The following is a 19463-nucleotide window of genomic DNA, read 5'->3' on the forward strand; positions in this document are numbered from 1 at the left end:
TGTTTCTGTATGCACAGCTGTCATGCATCATTTATTTTTCTTCTAGCACAGAACAGATATACAAAGTGATAACTTTCAAGCTTCAGAGATCCCACATCAAATTGATGCCTTTAAGTTTTTGATGTTCATTATTGCTGGTTATACTTGTGCAATTCCCCTTGTCTGGGCCTGTATGGTACAGAAACAAGAACTGCACTAACAGAATCATGGCACTGAGCACAAGGTATGGTATCACACTGTGGGGCACTGTACACTAAAGAAAAATGTGACATTTCACTTGATCATCTGGCATGGAAGGGATAGCATTACCATGACACAGGTTATGACCATGATATGACCTTATGTGGCCTATTTATGTTTGGCAGAGCACAACCCAGCAGGACATTACATGGACATGACCCAGAAAATGGCACTACACTGAGGCTGACACAACAGAGAAATGCACCAAAAGACCCATCATGGCACTGAACACCACAGAAGATGGCAAGATACAGAAACACATAAGACTGCTGCTAATATTCCTGGCTCAGAAACTGGGGCTTGTGCATGTGAATGAGCCTCCTCAGCAGACACGTTTGGGCAGGCGGCTGCTGCTTGACAAGTTGTTATTGATTTATTTGAACTTTGTATTTCTTTCACACTGCACCTAGGACGTGCATGAACAAACTCATCGAATAGCGTGTAATATGCAGTGGGTTCTTTCTTTTAAGCAACAACATAGCCTCAGCTGACCAAAGAAACACCACATCCTGCAAACAATCAACCCCATTCGCAAGGGGGAAAAAAAGAGAATTAGTGCAGCACACAGGGAATTGTCACCACTCTTCTTCTAAGAGAGAAAATTAGAGAGAGTACTTTTCCAGCATAGCAGGCTCCCAGTAGGAACACAACCAGTTCATACACAGAGTGCAGCACTACCTTCCTCAGACCAGCTTTAGTCAAGACCCATAGCACTGCAAAGGCTAGGAGCCTGGCCCTGCTATTGCTTATCTAGTGACTTCAGAGGAATTACCACTGATGTGGGCCAGAATGGAAGCAGGCCCTACTTAGGGCTTTTCTGTGAGGACCCAAATTGCTCATCTGTCCCTATGATAACATCAAAGGTTGCAACGCTGTTTCTTTGGCACTAACTTCTGTAGCCAAGAATATATCCTTTCTTGTCCATGACTCTAACCACATAGCACTATCCTGATGATCATTCTAACCGTCTCCTACAGCACCAAGCCAAGCTTATTGTCCTTATCTTCAAGACCCTCCATTTACTGTAGTTTCTTATTGCCTTGCCCTCTGTCCCTCTCATTGATCTAGTGACTCCAGGCATGACTGCCTGTCTGCCCCCTCCTGGCAGCATCTCTGCACTTCCCTTTACAGCCTTCCCTGTACACACATTTCCTTCCCCAAGTGGACTCAAGAGGCTGCTCCCTTGCCCGCCTACACAAACATCCTCTATAACACCTACAAGAATCAAACCACCATGTAATAGCCAGGCTAAGGGCAGCGACAACTATGTAGTAAGGGGCTTTTCTGCACAGTTGTGTTGGGAAAGTAGGTGTCCCATTACTCTTCTGCACTGGCCATGTCTATAATTCATCAGGATGTTATTCTTCCTCACATCCATGAGTGGGGGATGTGAATGGGAATGGAGGGAAATTTGAGTCTCCACCCCTGTAAGGATCATACCCCCAGGAGTGGCCATGTTGCCCCCTGGTAGTCATGTAGCTCCTGACCTGCTTGGCCTCCCTAAATACTCTTCCATTTCTCTTTCCTGCCACACCTTGATGTCATCAACTAACGTATGAGAAAAGAGGCTACCTCCAAGGCCCAGGTTTTGGCTTTGCCCTTCTTTCGGATAGTTCACCCTCTTGGACCTTGTGATTCCTTTTCAGACCTCTTGAGAGCTAAGTGAGCCTTCTGGGCCCATCCAGACCTTACGGTCTCTCTTGCCTCAAAAGATAAATTTGCCTCTTTAGCTATGCCCATGCCTCACAGATGTTACTCAGTATCACCTTGGTAGGCCACTTCAAAGCCGACACACCCTTGTGGGGTGTCTGCTTTCCAGCTTCTTAGTGATATGGCCACCTCCCAGCCTAGGCCCACTATGCTAAACCTGGCTTCCATGCCCCAGGCCTGATCTTACTCCATCAGACACTGACGCCTGCCCCTCTTGGGCTTTGTCCCCCACCCGATTTTGCCCTTCATGGACTACAACTCCCTAACCCTGGTTCTTACCCTTCTCAGGCACTGGATCCCTGGCCCCTTCTCCACTACGCTAACTATTTGCCTTACCACTGGCAGGGCTCAAGGCAGTCACATACCCTGCAGACACAGATGGGACCTCCAAACCTTTGTAGTCCCAAACACAAACTACCTGTCAAAACTCAAACCAAAACCATAAGCCCTGGGCCATAACTAAACTCTTAGCCCACTAACTGTGTACAGACCCCTACTCCTCTAGGTTTAAGTCCCCTGCCAGCTTTCAGCTCTATGTAACATCACCAGCCCAGCAGACACCCAATCGATCACCGTGCAATTGACATCTCTCTCTCTGCAGAATTCTTTCCCCAGCAGCCTCCAGGAACAGACTGCCCTCTTGCTCAGGCTCTAGGCTTCTATGCCTCCCAAGCCAAGCCCCACCTTCTTCCGGTCAGATACCTTATTAGCTGTCCTGACCACAAGGCTGTTTATTAACCCCAGCCTTGTCAGCTGCCTTTGTCTGGTTCACTAAAAAACTCTTCCCGTTCTGTTTCTTTGTAACAGAGTACGAATTCCCTGTTACAACCCCCAACCCTAACAGCCAGTCATTGGCCACTGAGTTGGCACAAAGGGTGTAAAGTGAGCTGGCTCTAGAGGCAGGGCCAAATGATTCTCACCAGAAAGAGTGTAAAGAAGAAACTAAACTGTGATTCTGGCTTGGTCCGAATGCAACTGTGCTCAGAGTAGGTGGCAAAAAGCCTTGTTTGTTAATAGAATTAACAATAAGATAAAAATAACCCAAAGCAAGTGATAAAAGCATCCAATGTATCTGGGTCTGTTCACATTGTAGGAATCTTTCCATCTCCCTCTTTATTTTCTTTGTAGGATGCTGTAAACATTTTGTGGTCAGAACCTCCAGATTTGTACAAATCTCTAGCATAACAGGACTCTGGATCAACTACTGCATTCAAAAAGACACTCTCTGAAGTATTCTTCAATTTGCTGCCTTTCAGTTTGACTTAGAATCTCCTTCTCTTTGTATGATCTGAAAGGGGCACTGATCTGCAATTTCTAAACCATTCATTGTCCTAGGTTCCTTTGACAAGGGACCTGAAGAATGCCACCTGATGCCTGAAAGCTTGTCTATCAGCTCTCCCAAATATATAGCTGGTCCAATAAAAGATACCACAAAAATCCTGGTCTTTCATACCCTTTCTGGTCCATCATGGCTACAACACTCCAACCTTGGCCAAAAATGTCAGTCACATTGGGCACCTTCAGCTCCACATAGCTAGGATTCAAGATATGGGTACTCAGCAGTACTAGAGGTGCTCCAGGTTAAATCTCTCAAAAACAGTGACCGCATTTATGAACAGTTTTCCACCAAAGAATTTCACATCAATTATTTCAAAACACATAAAAAGGCTAATTTTAGAGTCAGTGGCAATTAAAAAGCACTGTATTATCCTTCCATTGCTAAAGCATCCTGTCAAAATCTTTAGGTAAAACACCAGTTAAATGAGGTGCTGACTGAGTGTTATAATAAGGAAGGACAATGTCATCATTATATTGGAATTTATCTTCCTGAGACAGGATTGCCCTCATTATTCAGGAGTGGCGCATCCACAAGCCTTTAATAAGGTTCTTTTACAGAATGGAGATAAATCCTGAGCCTTTAAAAGAGTTGTGAATATAAATACAGCTCTGAAGCATTCAAAGTGTCCGCTGATTTTAAATCTATTTTTTATTGCATGCACTGCTGTTGCTAACACAAGCCCTATGTTGGGCATTCAGCCCCCTCTGCTCCCACTGACCTCAGAGGGAGTGGCAGGTACTCAGCACTTCACCTGCTTTGAGATTTTTATATTTCCAATTTCAGTCAATTTGAATGAGGCAAAATTTTGAATTTTCATTGAAAAAATAGGGGACATAAATCTCATTTCTCTAAAAGCATCATCCTGATTTTTAATCTGCTTCAGAGAGACTTCCTTAACTAATGCTAGTTGGCACAGACCCAGGGAGCTAGTCTAACACCGTCCCCTCCAGCCACTACCATGCCATCTCCCAGTCTGCCCTACCTTTTCAGTGGAGGTGGAACACAAGTGCTTATTATAACCCTGGTGGGAGGGGATCTCCATCTTCTCTTTTAGGACAACTTCAAGAGCCTCATGTGCTGCTGTAGCCCTGTAAATGGGACTTAGCCAGGGCTGGGAAGCTGCCCCAAAATGTGCCACATGCAAACTGCAGCTGTGCTCTTTGTGTTCAGCACCTGAGTATAAGGCCTGAGATCTACTAAATGTACAAAAGCCCAACTACAGTCCCCCACTCCCCTTCCTGTTGGGTTACACCCTCCCCTGAAGGAAACATATCGGCCTATCAATTCCCCCCTGAACCTGCTTCTGTGCTTTGCGCTCACATTATGAGGTGCAGAAGAGTGGGTACAATATATCATCTCTAGAGGGTACAGAACATCCTGATCTGGTCATTTCTAATGCCTGTTTTGCACTAATTTGGAATGGAGAAGAATAATCACAAGTTGTAAAGCACTGCAGGTCAGACCTCTACTTAGGATTCTCCACTGACCTGAATGGGGACAAGTGATCTAAATTACCTGAATGATTTTGGAACCCTCAGTTTTTGCAGTGTGAATGGAGCAAACATCCCTTAATCCACTGCTATGTTAACAACCAGGAGAAAAGGTCCGTGCTAAAGAATAGAGCTGTGGGAAATTTCAGTGGCTGTTTTGTTTCAACAGTTTCAATTCATTTCGAGCTCGAAACAGCAAAATCAAAACAAAATGAAGGGCTTTGAAACAGCCTCAAAACAAAACGAAGCCGGTTGAAATGTTTCAAAAGTTTTGAAATGTTTCAAGTTTCAAAGCAGCCAGCAGCCAGGTGGTGGGAGACAGGGGAGAACCAGAACTCTGCTCCCAGCGGCTCCACAGCCCCATGCAGCTCAGCCGGGAGCACAGCCCTGGCTCTCCCCACTTCCCGCAGCCAGGCTGCAGAAAGCTGACCACAGAGCAAGGGAAGGGTACTGAGACTGGGCTCAATTCCCCTCCACAGTGCTGCAATCAGGTTGGGCTCAGTTCCCTTCCCCAGCCCACTTGCAGCACTGGGGAGGGGAACTCAGTCCGGCTGGGCTCAGTTCTTGTCCCCAGCCCCATCAATCACAGCACTGGAGAGGGGAACTAAGCGATTGGGCTCAGTTCCCTTCCCCAGCTTGCCAGTCCCACGTGGCAGCACCTGGCTTCCCTCCCTCATCTGGCAGGCAGATCAGGGGCCTGCAACCCTGGGAGGACTGGCACAGCCCCCGCAGCCTTTCCGGGGTTGTGGCCCCCAATCTGCCTGCCGGATGAGAGAGGCTGTTTTGAGCTTCCCCATTATAGCATATAGGCGAAACATCAAAACAGCATCAAAACAGTGTCATTGTTTCGACTAAACAAAATGGGACTGGTTTCAAATCAAAACAAAATTCAAAATGAAAAGCTGTTCCCTCGAAACCTTGAAACGCAAGTAAAAACAGAATGGTGCCGTTTTGCACAGTCCTACTAAATAATGCTCAGCTTTGCAAAGATGCCAGCAAATGGTCTTGATTCAGGAAGAACAAGACATCAGAGTCTGTTTGCAAATTGTCTTTTAAAATGCAATGATGAAGAAAATTGGAAGCATCAAAATTTCCCATGCCAGTATTCCACTGTGGATAAACATCGTTAGTGTACTTCTAATTACTATCAAGAAGAGGGAGTCATGCAGGCACTGGGATATTCTCTGGCAGCAAATGCTTTAGTTAGTGATGCACAGACAGTGAGTGAGCAGTTTATAGTAATGGAGCAGACTGCCATTTATGAGAGCAAGCTGGAGAATAGTCTTGTGCGGATGGCTAGAACTGCATACATCCAGGAACCTCCAGTGTCAGAAAGCCATGCCATAAGCCTACTCCTGACTAGCACTGAGCACCCTTCACTTGCAGTGAAATCAACAAAAATCAAGGATGTTTTGTAGGGCTGTGTGAAGCTCCAGTCCCTGATTTGATTCGATGGAGATTCGGTCTGATTTGGTGGCTGAATCTCTGAATCTGAATCAAATCAGAGATCCCTTTAATCTCTCCGAATCAAATTAGAACCCTCTGAATTGATTCAGAGATTTGAACATACACACAGCTTTAAATGTTGTTTCTACATATCTCTAGGTAGCAGAGGCTCATGAGTGCTGTGATGCTGGGGTGCTTGGAGTGTCCCACAGAAGCAGAGGGGGCTCCCCAATGCACTCAGCTGCAGACCTGGAAGTGGACCAGAAGCACTTCCAGTCCACTGCCAGGTCTGTTGGGGGACAGCGTTGGGTGCCACCCCACCCCCCAGCTCAGCAACTGGTGCCTTGTGGGTCTGGGGGGAGCACCTGGGGTCCTCCCACAGCTGGTTGCTGAGCTGAGGGGGCGCAGGGGGGCATGGGGGGTCCAGTGTGCTCCCCAGCAGACCCGGAGGTGTACCAAAGTACTTCCAATCCACTTCCAGGTTCACCACTGAACACATGGAGGGCCCCCTCCGCGCTCCTGCATCATAGCATTCACGAGCCATGCCTGCTACCTTGAGGCATGTAGAAAAAACTTAAAACTGTCTGAATTGCCGATTCTCCAAATCAGCAATGACTCTTCAGATTCAACTGAAATGAATCAGGGCAGTGATCCGAATCAAACCACTGTCCCTGATTTGGGTCGAATCCGAATTGAATAGGGCCCACTTCGCACACCCCTAATATTTTGCACTGTGAGGCATAGAGCCTTATGACTGAAAGTAGGGTTTTGATTCAAGTCCTACTCCATAGTTATCCAACAGCCAGGTATTTGGGGCTGTGATAAAATGGGTGGTCAGATATCTATTGTCTCCCCACAGGTTTAGCTTTGCAAATGGTAAAGTTCCCCAGAAAACCATGGCAAACCCAAACCCAGCTCCACTTAGTGCTGCCTTTACCCCATTTCCTTGCTATATCAAATGGAGAGTGCCAGAAAAGGACTGTGGGACTACCAGGCTGAAGTGCAGTAGGGAGTCATGGCTGCCGCCCAGCTATCGCACAGCGAGAGCTGCTCACCTGTTTAGGGCTTTTTAGTGCTTTTTCTGTGACAAATTTTACTGAAAACATTTGCCACTTCCTGATCAATTTAAGTTGTGTCAACAATTTTCCTTATTCCTTCCATGGAACAAGGAATAAGTGTTTTCCTCTTAGCAGGTATAACCTTTGCTTTCATTACAGCTAGCACCTGCATTTCTCCACCTGTGCGGATGTTTATAGAGAAATGGATGCAGGCAGCTGCCAGCATTTGAATCATCATGTCATCTGACCTGGTTCAGATCTGGCCCATGTGACATGCTTAGAGCACCAGTGATACATATCTTCCCAGCAGATATACCAGGGTCTTCAACATGGCTCTCCCTCATGGAGCTGAAGTCATGGTAGTAGGAAACACTTCACAAGAACCAAAGAGTATGTGCTCACCACAGGGCAGGCAGGGTGCTACTGAGCAGATAACACCCCCTGTTTCCATTGATGATCAGAAACATGCTGATAGGGACTCTCCAAAATGGTCCTTTATGGCTGTTTTTGAGACATTGGACTTGCCCATGCTGGAGGCAACTCCACAGCAGTCACATGCTTGGGGGTGTCCCAGCTAGGGTAGGCTTCCACCATGATGTATTGGTAATGGTGAAGCTGCCCCAGAGTTCCCTTTGTGTGACATCCAATGTCAATCACAGTAGATGGTGGCTATGTTCCCTCTAAGGTTTAGCAATCCATAAGCAATCCTGGCTAGGAGTGCGTGGGTATCTCAGTGTGCCTATGGCCGGGCTGAGGCGAGTGGCAAGTGGCTGGATGCGAAGCTGGTAGTTGCAGTGGAGGGTCATCTGTACCCCCTTGCTACGGCACTGGGCATCCCCCCCCCGCCCCCCAGGCCAGTGCCCAGGGGCCGTGGCCCCCTTCCATCCCTCCCCCCATCCCACATCACTACGTCACTGTGTGCGCAGCATTAAAAAATTATTGCATGGCATGATTTTATATTGTGTGTGGCCACACACATGTGCAGTTTAGAGGGAACACTGGATGGTGGACATCTTTATAACAGTGCCAGCTCAGCCCCCTCAACAATGTTAGATGACACAGATGTAACAGCACCTGGGATTCCTCTACACAAGATGGCAACACTGGAACAGTTTCACTATAGCTCAGTGATTCCCAGCCAGGGGGCCATGGCACCCTGAGGTGGGTTGAGATCCTTTCAAGGGTGCTACGGAGGGCCACACAATGTTAGAACTGTTCAGTGTGCAAACATGATCCACAAGATAAACCCAAAGATTTCAAATAAGAACCCAGTTTTAAAAGCATTCACAGCTGCTGTGGTCTTTCTGAGTTCTTTGCAACAGAAGAATTGAGCTATTATTTTTCCATAGCTAAAAAAACAAGTAAAAACAAGGAGCTGCCATTTTCTGAGGGGTGCCTTAAGTCTAATAAGGTTGAGAACCATTGCTATAGCTGAAGAATAAGAACATTTCACAGTCCAGAGAGGCCCTGACCAAAAGAAACAATGCTGCTATGACACAGATGGGGGTCTAGAAAAGGCCATAAGATCTGAAATGCTTCCTGTGTCTCAGGGAAGGTAAAGATCTTGCAAATCTATTCAGGAAAGAGGCAGACATCTTTAGCAAGAAGCTCTCACTTATTGTAGGGTGTGTCTGAGGGAGTTATACTTATGACTGCCTCCACATAATTCCCACAGAACTAGGATCTAAGCCTTTGCTTTTGTAAAGTGCTTTGGGATAATGCCTGCATGACAAGTGCCTGCGAGAAGCCAAACTGCATTCTCCATTACACTTCTCCATAAAGGAATGGAGCAGAATGGCAAAAGCCATTCCATAAATACTATGGAGAGCCCAGGAAGTGTGCATGCACGAATGCGAGAGGGGGAGAAGAAAAAGCACAAAACAAGAAAGACCCGATAAGTAGGGGAAGTAGGGAAAAAAAGCTTCACTCTTAACACTCTGTAGCCTAGTTAAATCTCATTGACCAATGAAACTCTCTGTTTCATTATGTAAAATTTCAGTTTCTAAAAGGAAGTGAAACTTCTGTTTTAAAGCAATATAATAATATTGAAAATATTATAGCCAAGCCATATAATGTGTCAAATTGTTTTAACTCCTCTGTTTTCTCTCTAGCCTCCTAGAAACATTATTAGCTGCAAATATGAAGAGATAAACTGATTCTGTATTTGGGTGGAAAAGAGAATGATGAGTGACCATTATGACAGTTGTGCCAGTAGCTAGTATTGAAATGAAGGCTGCAAAAGACAGTCCATTATAACTCTTTGTTTTAATTTGATTGCAAATTTCCAAAGCATTCATTTTTAGGGCTGAAACTGTTCATGGGCATCTCTGCCTGAAAATAATTTCTGAGTATACAGAATTGGCCAGTCATGGAGGAATGGACCATTGGTTTGGTCTGATATGACAAAACCTGTGTTCCTATTTCTTATGGGAGAATTAAATTATACCCTCAGCATCCAAAAACTGGCAGTACACTTCTTTTTCTTTGTTTCTTTCTTTCTTCAGGACCAAGTGGATGAAGTTTCAGAGCTAAGACTTGGGGTCTGTCATAGCACAGGGCAGCAGCCACCATGGGGGAAGCCACTGCCTTAACACCCATGCAGTATCTGGACTGGCAGTTCTCTGCGGATCCACTACAGCAGCAGTACTGGAGGGGAATGAAGTGCATGCTGGGAAGCACCAAGCATGCCAATAGACACCTGTAATAATACAATATCTTTTGAATATTTTTGCCTAGTTTTGTGTATTTTCAAACTTAATATATAATCTAGCAAATTAGTGCACATTCCAATAGGTATATCTTGTTTTTGCTTTCATTTTAAACTGCCTAATATAGTGCTAGCCCCTAGCATATCAGTAAAGCCTCTAGTTTCTCTTTAACTGGAGAAAAAGTGTGCGCTATATGTGATGATGTGCCATATCATCTGCACCCCCCTTTTCAAAATCCTACATATAGTTGCAATGGATTCTGAATCAGTCACCTCCCATCCGTGTCTGGATTTCACTCTCCTCTGCTGATGGTCCTTTATCCCCATTGCTATTTTTGGATTTTTTTTCTCTGCTCAAAAATATTCAGAAGCTTTCAGATGGCTTCAGTGGCTTAAACCAACCCAAAGCCTTATTACTAGTGAAGCTGTCAAGGTCACCTATTGTTAGTGTTACTTTACACTTTCCATTAAAAAGTCCCTGTGTTCAGATGCTTATAACCATGTCACATACCAAGCGTGTGGGCTGAACTGTTCTCTGCTGGATTTTTACCGTGACATTGTTTTTGTTTTTAAAGTTTCAGCAAACACAACTGATCCATAGCCAAGAATTGTGTGAGCAAATTTAAAAAAAGATCTATCCCCCTCCAAGGCATGGATCAAGAAACTGAGATTTTATAGGAGAACAGCAATGGGGTCAAGGACACACCTTTTGTCATTCTCTTGAAAAATCCATTTATATTTGGCCAAGTTATAAGCCCCTGAAAAATGCTTCTTTGTGGATGCACCAAAGAACTTGCTAGAAGCATGATGCTAGCATGCACTAAGCTCCACAGAGCCTGACCTGGATCAAGGTGGTTACAGGATATTGCTGCACACATTGTGTGCACTACATCCCCAGCTGTAAGTAACACAGCTGTCTTAACGCTGAGAGGCTGAGCTTACTGACATGTGCGGAGCTGCATTAAGGCAGCTATGCTATTTCCTGTTGAGGGGGTAGCACCAATGGAGCATGTGTTGGGTTTCAGTGCCATGCTACCTAACACCATAATTGAGCAGTGTAGATCAGTGGTGTTCAACCTATGGTCTGCAGCCTGAATCTGGCCCCATAAGTGACTGCATTCAGTCCACAGCAAAAGGGGGATCAGCAACAAGCAGCTCACTGCCCCTGTTTCCTTCCCCACCCTCCCATCTCTGCAGGGCAGACCTGCTGTAGAAATGCCTCCATGAATCAAATCACTTGGCAATTTGTAGGTTGCTGCGCTAGGGGTTGGGCAGAGAGGGCTGTCACCACAGCCGTCCTCGGCCAGACTGGGAACAAGGGGAACCCATACCCCAATCTCCTCCTTCTGCATCCCAAGTGCTGCCTTGGAGTAGGAGTGTAGTCCTTGCACCTATTGGGAGCAAGGGCCAGGCTGGGAAGTTAGTGCTGGGGTGGGGCTGTGCAGCATGTGTAAGAGGGCAGTAGGGACTAATATAGCCCTGCTGAACCACCCAGTCCTGCGCATGAGCACCCATCTAGCACAGGGACTGTGGGTACTTGTGATACAGCAGGGATCAGAACTTGGTGCTCTGAGCTGCCAAGCCCCAGTGATGCTCAGTGGCATGAGGCGCCTTACCTGATCATGCCGGTGCTGGTCAATGCTGCCTGGGACAGGTGTTCTTGGTATGACCCTGTAACAGGTGGCCTGCTCCGGGCCAGTCTCACTGTGGCCCGACCAGCTGTTTCTGGGCTAACCGCCCACCTTCTCGCCTGTCATGCCTTGTTTTTAATTAGTTCATTTATGTAATTAAGCGGGAGGCTGCCCATTTCTTGCCCCGATGCCAGGGGGCACTATCTGCAGCTCCATTCCTCCCCTATATCACAGCCCAAGCCTAGCAGGTGGCTTCCATAGTTCTCACAATCACTAGCCCCTTGCTGGGTCCCAGAATCCTAGTGTTGAACCCCACTATGATCCTTCCATTCTGGCGGCCTCATCCACCTTCATTCTCGGCACCATAGCTCCCCAAACTGCTTCCCCCTCATGGCTGTGGTCCCCCCGGGACCTTGGGCTACTAGCCCTGGCCCACCTCCAGGCCAGTCGGAACCCCAGGCCCTCGGCTCTGGGCATCCCTCGCAGTGGGCCCCCGGCCCTTCGACCCTTCCGGTCCTGGCCCTGGCATTGGCCAGTCGGGGGCATGTTCAGACAGGTTTGAGAGTCCATGGCCTCACGTTCTTCCTCTGGGGTCCACCTTCCAGACCTTATAAAGGGGTGACCCACCCAGTTGTGGGGGCTAGAGGTTAAGGCGCCCTGACCCACCTATCACTGGGGTGGTAACTGGCCTGGCATTTCCTGGGGGATCCCGTACCACTGAGAGCCCCACCAGGCCACCCACTCCTGGCAGGGTGCAGTTTTAGGTCATGCCTAGGACAAGGAACCTCCTGACCATCCCCTAAAGCTCCTCCCTTAATTCCAGATGACACCAGCAACCCTGCAGCCAGGCGGTGTTGCTGTCTGGCCTCCAAAAGCCAAACTGCCCTGTTTATATGGGCAGCCCAGGGCTCAAAATGGCTGCCCTTACCAGGCACCTGGCAGCTGCCAGCTTCAGGCCCTTAAAGTGAGTGCCCTGCCACAGACCCCATCATGACACCTGGGCTTGGAGAGGGATTAACCCATGGGCCAAGTAAGTCTGGCCAGTGCCTTTTTCGCTGGGCCCAGTTGGCCAATACCCTTAAGCTTTATCTCCCACACACTTGGCAGTAGCTGCTGCTCAAAGCTGTGATTCCCACAAGCAACTGGTAGGATGCAGAACTGCTCGCCTCAGGGGGCATCCAAACTAAAAATGTTTCTCAGTTCCCTCCTAGGTGCAGGCCTGAACCTATTAGGCAGAGAGCACTGTAAGAGCTGAATGGGACTTTTCCTGGGGTGCTGAGTACCCAGCAGCAGGTCCCCTTTCCCGCATGCCTCTACCAGAGGGGAGTGGCATCCCACGGTGCAGCCAGATTGCAAGGACCCAGCCTACCACTTTGAAAGGCTAGGGTCCTCTGCTGTAAACACATTCTATCAGTTTTGATACTAAATCCTCTGGCGACTGATGCAAATGATTTTGTACATTTTACAGTTTCTGTTACTGAGCATAGCTCCACGCTCCTCATTTAGGAGGCAGGAAAATATCATTTTTCCCAGTGTTGCTGATGGGCAACAAAGAAACTGCACAGGCCACCTTTGGCAGAGCTGGAAACAGCAGCTCTCTTTCATATGGCAAGTCTCACCCACACAGGTGCACTAGTCTCAGAAAGGCTGTGCCAAGTAATTTAGGAGGAACCATAAAAGTATCTTTCATGAACCAGAGAAACCATGAAAGACCTCTAAATGCAGTCAAAAGAAATAACTTCTGAGAGGGGAACTCCCAGATGCTTGTCCTTCCATTCCAGCAAGAAGAAAATACCAGAGAAAACATGAAAGCCATTTTGCTGTGGAATTAGCAAATCAATCCCACCCAGTCAAACACAGGGTAATTTTTTAATAAGATCTATGCACTAGGCCCAAGAGGCTTCAAATCAACTGCTGCAAAAAATCTACAGAAGGCATGCATGGAAGTGAAGGAAATGAATTAAAGGCTGATATTTATGAGACTGTTTTCACTGATTGAGACTGTTAAGAGAACAGTCATCATCAGCCATAAACTCTTGCACTGATGAAGGAGCATCTTTGTACTATGTGGGGCTTATGCCTATAAAATACAGCTATGCTAACCAACAAACACTCCTCAACATTTTTTGCCAGTTCAGTTTTCTAGGGTGAATAACTGATATGGATGCTATAAAGCTCCCGCTCCTAAGGCCCAGCCATGAAGAGCCAATGGAGATACTAGTCCTCTTCTAAATGCTTATGTGGATTTGGCTCTTCTTTCTCTTAGCCAGATCCTTGGCCCTCTGTATGATACAATCCCTTGTCTAATCCAGCATGAAGGTGGCTTTAGGTTTCCCTAGAGTCATTCAGAAAATGCAGAACAGCCAAGCTTGAGTATTCAATTCCCCCGACATCCCCCCTCTTCTCCCTCCCAGTATACAAAGGTGCTGCCCGGCATGACATATATCTCTATTAGGCTTGACCAGAAGAGTGGCCTTCAAGGAGAGTGGAGCTGCAATGAATTCACTGCCACTTGCAAAACCATTAACTACTTAGGCTAACACCATAAACACAACTTGGGCTGCCCACAGAATGGCAGGGAAATTCGATGAAAAGGCCAGTTCCAAATGGGCTTCTGAACTAGTTCTGCAGACTCTAGCAACTCCAGTAGTTGAGACAGGGTTCCTATTATGCTTTGGCAGAGGTGTTCCTAAGGGCTGAACCACAGGGCCTCAGCATACATAAGAGTTGACTGTAACTGTCTAACACAACAGCTCTCTGTGAAGGCTGGGCCTCCACCTGCTCACTTGCCAACATCTGGAAAGCAGTAGACCACACAGAATGGAGGGGCTTATCATCGATCCCTCTTCTGTCTCCCTTATACTCTATGTTTTCCACTGCTTACCCACCTTTTTTCTGGTGCCTGGTATCTCTAGTGGCCCCAATAAGTTGCACCCATTCTCATTTGCTTGTGACACTAATTTTTACCTCTAACGCATGCAGGAGGACATGCAAATATGGGGTTGCATGCAAACAATCCAGTACTAATGTGATACTTATGAAAGCCTAGGAGATCATTAAAATATGATCCCTATGATGTACTTACGGAGAACTGAACCTTTTCACTTAAAAGCCCTGGACCATGCTCTGTTCTCAGTTATGCAGTTTAGCCCTACAGAAAACAAGGAGAGAAAGATTTGGGTCTGTATGTTTTTACCGTAAGAATCCTCCCAGCTAGGGATAGGCCCAAACCAACCCCCAAGATCCCCCAAACCCTCACATTGTGAGGTACTCATATATCTAGAGTCACATTTCAAACAACCATGGGGGTGACTTTGATTTTTACATTGCTTTTAGACTGTTGTAAGCTTCATTGTTAAAACTTCTACATTTTGATTTGCATTGGTGCAACACATTAAGCCAAAACCCTGAGTTCAAACCTGCCTGGAATTTTTTAATTTTCTAAACTAAATCCACTTGATCTGAATTCTGGGACAGATTCTCAGATGGGGTAAACCAGTATAATTCCATGGCCATTAATGGAATTATGTTGATTCAAACTAGCTAAGGACTCAACTCACATCACGTTGAGTCTGTTTCCAGTGACCTTAAGCATTTCAAATGGAAAAAAAATTGTAAAAACATCTAATGGACCCATTACCATCCATGTTGCTTGTTTTGCATGTCTCTAGACAAGCTATTTAGCTTTATTTTTTCCCTTAGTTTTGCCTCCAGCAATTGCAGAAATATGTAATGTTTGGTTCTCTACTTACATCCAAGTAAAAATCCATGTAAACCATCCCAGTAGCTTTTCTGTTGTTTTTAAACCATTGAAGCCAAAAGTACTAGACTGTTTACACCTGCTGAGAGTTTGTCCTAAGAGGTAAAGAAGTGAGAGAAGAAGAACACAAGCAGGAAGGGCTCTTGAGACTTTAAAAACTAAAAAACAAAATGGCCACTTACACAAATAGAATATTTCCAATTTAATGAAAAAGAAGAATAATGTGGATCTCTGCTTTGCAGAGAAGGGAGCAATATATTAATGCAAATGCTGTTCAAGAGAATGGTAAAAAAGAATGTGGTTTCCGAACACTGGTGGGGAGAGTGATATTTGCAGCACTTAAAAGTTTTAGGCTTGTAATAGGGTCTGAGTGAAATGGAATCTACATTAAGGACTTGATGGCAGTACACAGAAAACACCATACATCAAGAATGAGTTTTCTGGCTGAAAAAGAAAAAAAAAATCCTTCCAAGAAAATGCTTAGAAGGGGGCAGGGGAGTTCTCCCTCAATTTCTAGCCAGTTTCAAGGCTGTTTTTGTGGTCATTATTTGCTAGAAGCCCTTAAAGTAGAAGTGGGCAAAATACAGCCCGTGGGTTGGATCTGGCTGCCAGGTTATTCCATCTGGCATGGATGCTCCTCTAAAAGCCAGTGGGAGGGACAGACTTTCAGAGGTTGTACGCCACTGGACTGGGTGGGCTCTTGTGCTTTCACCTCCGTGGGGGTCCCAGCACTCCAGCTGGGAGCTCCATGCAGAGGTGCAAGCATGTGGTGTGTGACTGGACAGCTCGTGAGTGGGGAGGGGAGATCCTGCCTGCAGAAGGCAGGGGTGCGTGTGGTGTTTGTGAGTGGGAGGGGGGGAAGGTGGCAAAGGTCAGGGGTTAGGTGTAGGTCCCAAGATGGTGATGGGCAGGGCACCTGTCAAGGGGCGGGACTACCCTTGTGGCCCTTGACAGCTCACCAAAAGTTGTTAAGCAGCCCTCCAGGCAAAATAATTGCCCACCCCACTTTAAAGCTTGGGTTTGTTTTGAAGATAGGACCACTGCATTCATGTGGAGGAATTCACCCTGGCAGGTACTTTTAGGCAACATTTTCAAAAGTAACTCCTGATTTTGTGTTCTCAGAAACAGATGCCTAACAATGAAAGCATCCCTTCACCTTTTAGGGTCTGTCTACACAGCATGCAGTCCAATGAAGGGACAACCAAGCTACCTTTGAAGAAGCTAGCTCAGGAATGAAGCAGTGAAATTGTATTAATGCAGTACTCTGGTCAGGCTGGAATGCCCTGTTGGTCTGTTAGCATGGGCAGAGTATCACATTAATACAGCTTCATGGCACCCAGTTAGTTCATGTAGACTTAGTCTGGGTGTCTCTGAATGACACTGCATTGTGCTGTGTAGCCCTAAATGTACAGTGTGTGCAGGGCATCTCTGCAGGGATGCAGGGAGTCTCACACCTTAGCACAAACACTGAAGCTACATGACACTTGTAGAAGTTTAACTCATCTTCATCCATATGAGAATTGTAAATAAGTAACCTGCTCTCACTGAACAAGTGCTGTAGTAGCAATTTAGGGCCATGAGCATTCCATAATCCCACTCCTATAGAATTTACTCTAGAATTCTGCCTCTTACTCGAGAGCTGGAAATCCACAATCTCAGCTTTCATGCATGAAACACTCCAGTTTCGGCTCTACATTAATGAAAGGCTGAAGACAACCTGGAAAACAGGACCCAAGTGACACCTCTTAGTCTGCAAACAGCCTAACAATAGCTCCAACACGCATGAACTGCCTATTTTATGTCAAGTGGTTCTTATCTAAGTCTACAAGATGCTAGTCAACTTCACTACTGACCATTCTAGAAGCAAACGTGCTTCTTCCTATCTCAAACTGAGTCTCGTGCATTCCCAGGCACTGTTGTCCCCTTGCCAGCAACTTTATGTGCTGCAGTCTCCTCTTCCCTCAGACAACTTCTGCAATATGAACTGCTGCTGCAGGCTGAAAATGGAAGCCAGGGGCCAATGTAAAATGAATGGAATTCTACATGGAAAGTGAGATGGGGCTGCCAGGCTGCCGCTTTCATGATTAATTCAATAAAAGTCTTCACTGTTATTTCATGTAGTTCTGCAGCAGAGTTTCTAAAGCAGGGGTGGGCAAATAATTGCCCACCCCTGTTCTAAAGTGACACAGGACCCAAAAACTAAGCTGCAGATAGCAGGCCCATCTGGGGATAATGATACTGACCCCTTCATTATATACTTTGAGCTCTACGGATGATTTTTTTTTATTTAATTTGTCTCCATGGCCAAATTAGCCAAAGCTAATTCCAAATCCAAGTTTCCAGAACCGTAAGTGGCCCTACTACTGGCAAACATCCTTCACCCACAGCTGTTTCCAAAACCTTTGGCGGGCATCCTACTTGCAGGCCAAGCCCCCCAACCCAAGTTTTGCCTGCCCTTAGCCTTATGGCCCTCAGAGCAAGCAAGCGACGAGGCTCCCATTTCCATAAACTGGGCTTAAAGCCGCTGCACCTTGGAGGATACCGAACCACACCAGAAAAGCAGTTCTTTTGGGGTCCGCTTCAGAAAAACTGCCTTCTTGGACAGAGATACATATTCTATGGATGAAATGTGCTAAGAGCCAAATATTATTAACTCTATCTTAAGAGGTCAGGCTTAGGAAGTTGAAGGCACAGGTGGTCTTCTTGTCCACCTTTCCAGTCAGCAGTCACCTTCAGCATCAGGACAATTGCATCAGGGAAGTCAACCTGCAGCTACGGAGCTGGTGCCATCATGAAAGTTTTGGCTTCTATAGCCATGATCCGCACTCCCGTGAGAGAGGCATCCTGGGACGAGATGGTCTTCATCTGTCTTCTAAAGGTAAAAGTCTGTTCTCTTACAGGTTGGCTGATCTCCTCCAAAGAGCTTTAAACTTTAAACATCGGGGGATGGGGACGCAGAGGATAAGGAGAACCTAGGATCAGCGAGCCACGTGCAATGCTCTGGATCAGCCCAGGTAAGCACTAAGGTGCCTGACAGACATCAGGACAGCGGGGCACCAAGGACACCCATTGGGGGGTTTAAATGTCTCTACTCTAATACTAGGAGCATGGGAACAAGCAGGAGGAACCTGCACTCCTGCTTGCAAGCAACAACTTTGACCTGGTTGGACTGAAACCTGGTGAGACCCTACTCATGATTGGGCAGTAGGCATTGAGGGTTACAAGTTGTACAAGTGGGATAGAGTGGGGGGAAAAAGGGGAGGGAGTGTTGCCCTCTATGTTAAGGAACAATATACATCCATAATCAAGATGGGATCAGAGGAGGGCCAAACCAAGGTACTGTCGGTCAGGATATAAGGGGGCCAGAGGGAAAGGGACTTGGTACCGGGGGTCTACTATAGACTGCCACAGCAGGAGGATGAGCTAGATCTGGAATTCTCCAGACAGCTCTCAGAGGCTGTACAGTCGAGAGATATGGTTGCCATGGGTGATCAAAAACTACCCTGACGTGCTGGGAGGAGCAGTAATCCAAATTTAACTGCTCACGTAGGTTCTTAACCAGCATTCAGGACCTCCACCTAACGCAGGAAGTATACAATCCCACTAGGGAAATGCCTTGCTGGACTTGGTGTTAGCTACAGGGGATGACCTGGTGCGGAATCTGCAGGCACAAGGTAACCTAGATGATAGTGACCATCGACTGACTGAATTCACTATCTGGCAAAGGGTAGATAAACTAACCAGCAGGACTAACCAGAAGTGCTAAACTTCAGAAAGGCTAACTTCAGTGTGTCAAGAGATTAGTTAATGAGGTGTTAAAGCTCAAGACCACTGGAGAAATGGGGGTCCAGGAAGGGTGGTCATTCCTCAAGGGAGCGATCCTACAGGCACAGGAGACAATTCCACTGCGCATTAGAGGCAAAGGGGCCAAGAAGCCCTCTTGGCTGAATAGGGAAGTCCAGGAAAGCCTAAGGGCAAAGAAAGAGTATATAAGCTGTGGAAACAGGGGGTAGCTACCAAGGAGGAGTATATACCTCTTTGGCTCGCACTTGCAGGGAATCAGTTAAGAAGGCCAAAGCAGG

Source organism: Crocodylus siamensis, chromosome 10 (genome assembly GCF_052110815.1).
Source record: "Crocodylus siamensis isolate JL-2025a chromosome 10, ASM5211081v1, whole genome shotgun sequence".
In the NCBI taxonomy this organism is placed as follows: Eukaryota; Metazoa; Chordata; order Crocodylia; family Crocodylidae; genus Crocodylus; species Crocodylus siamensis.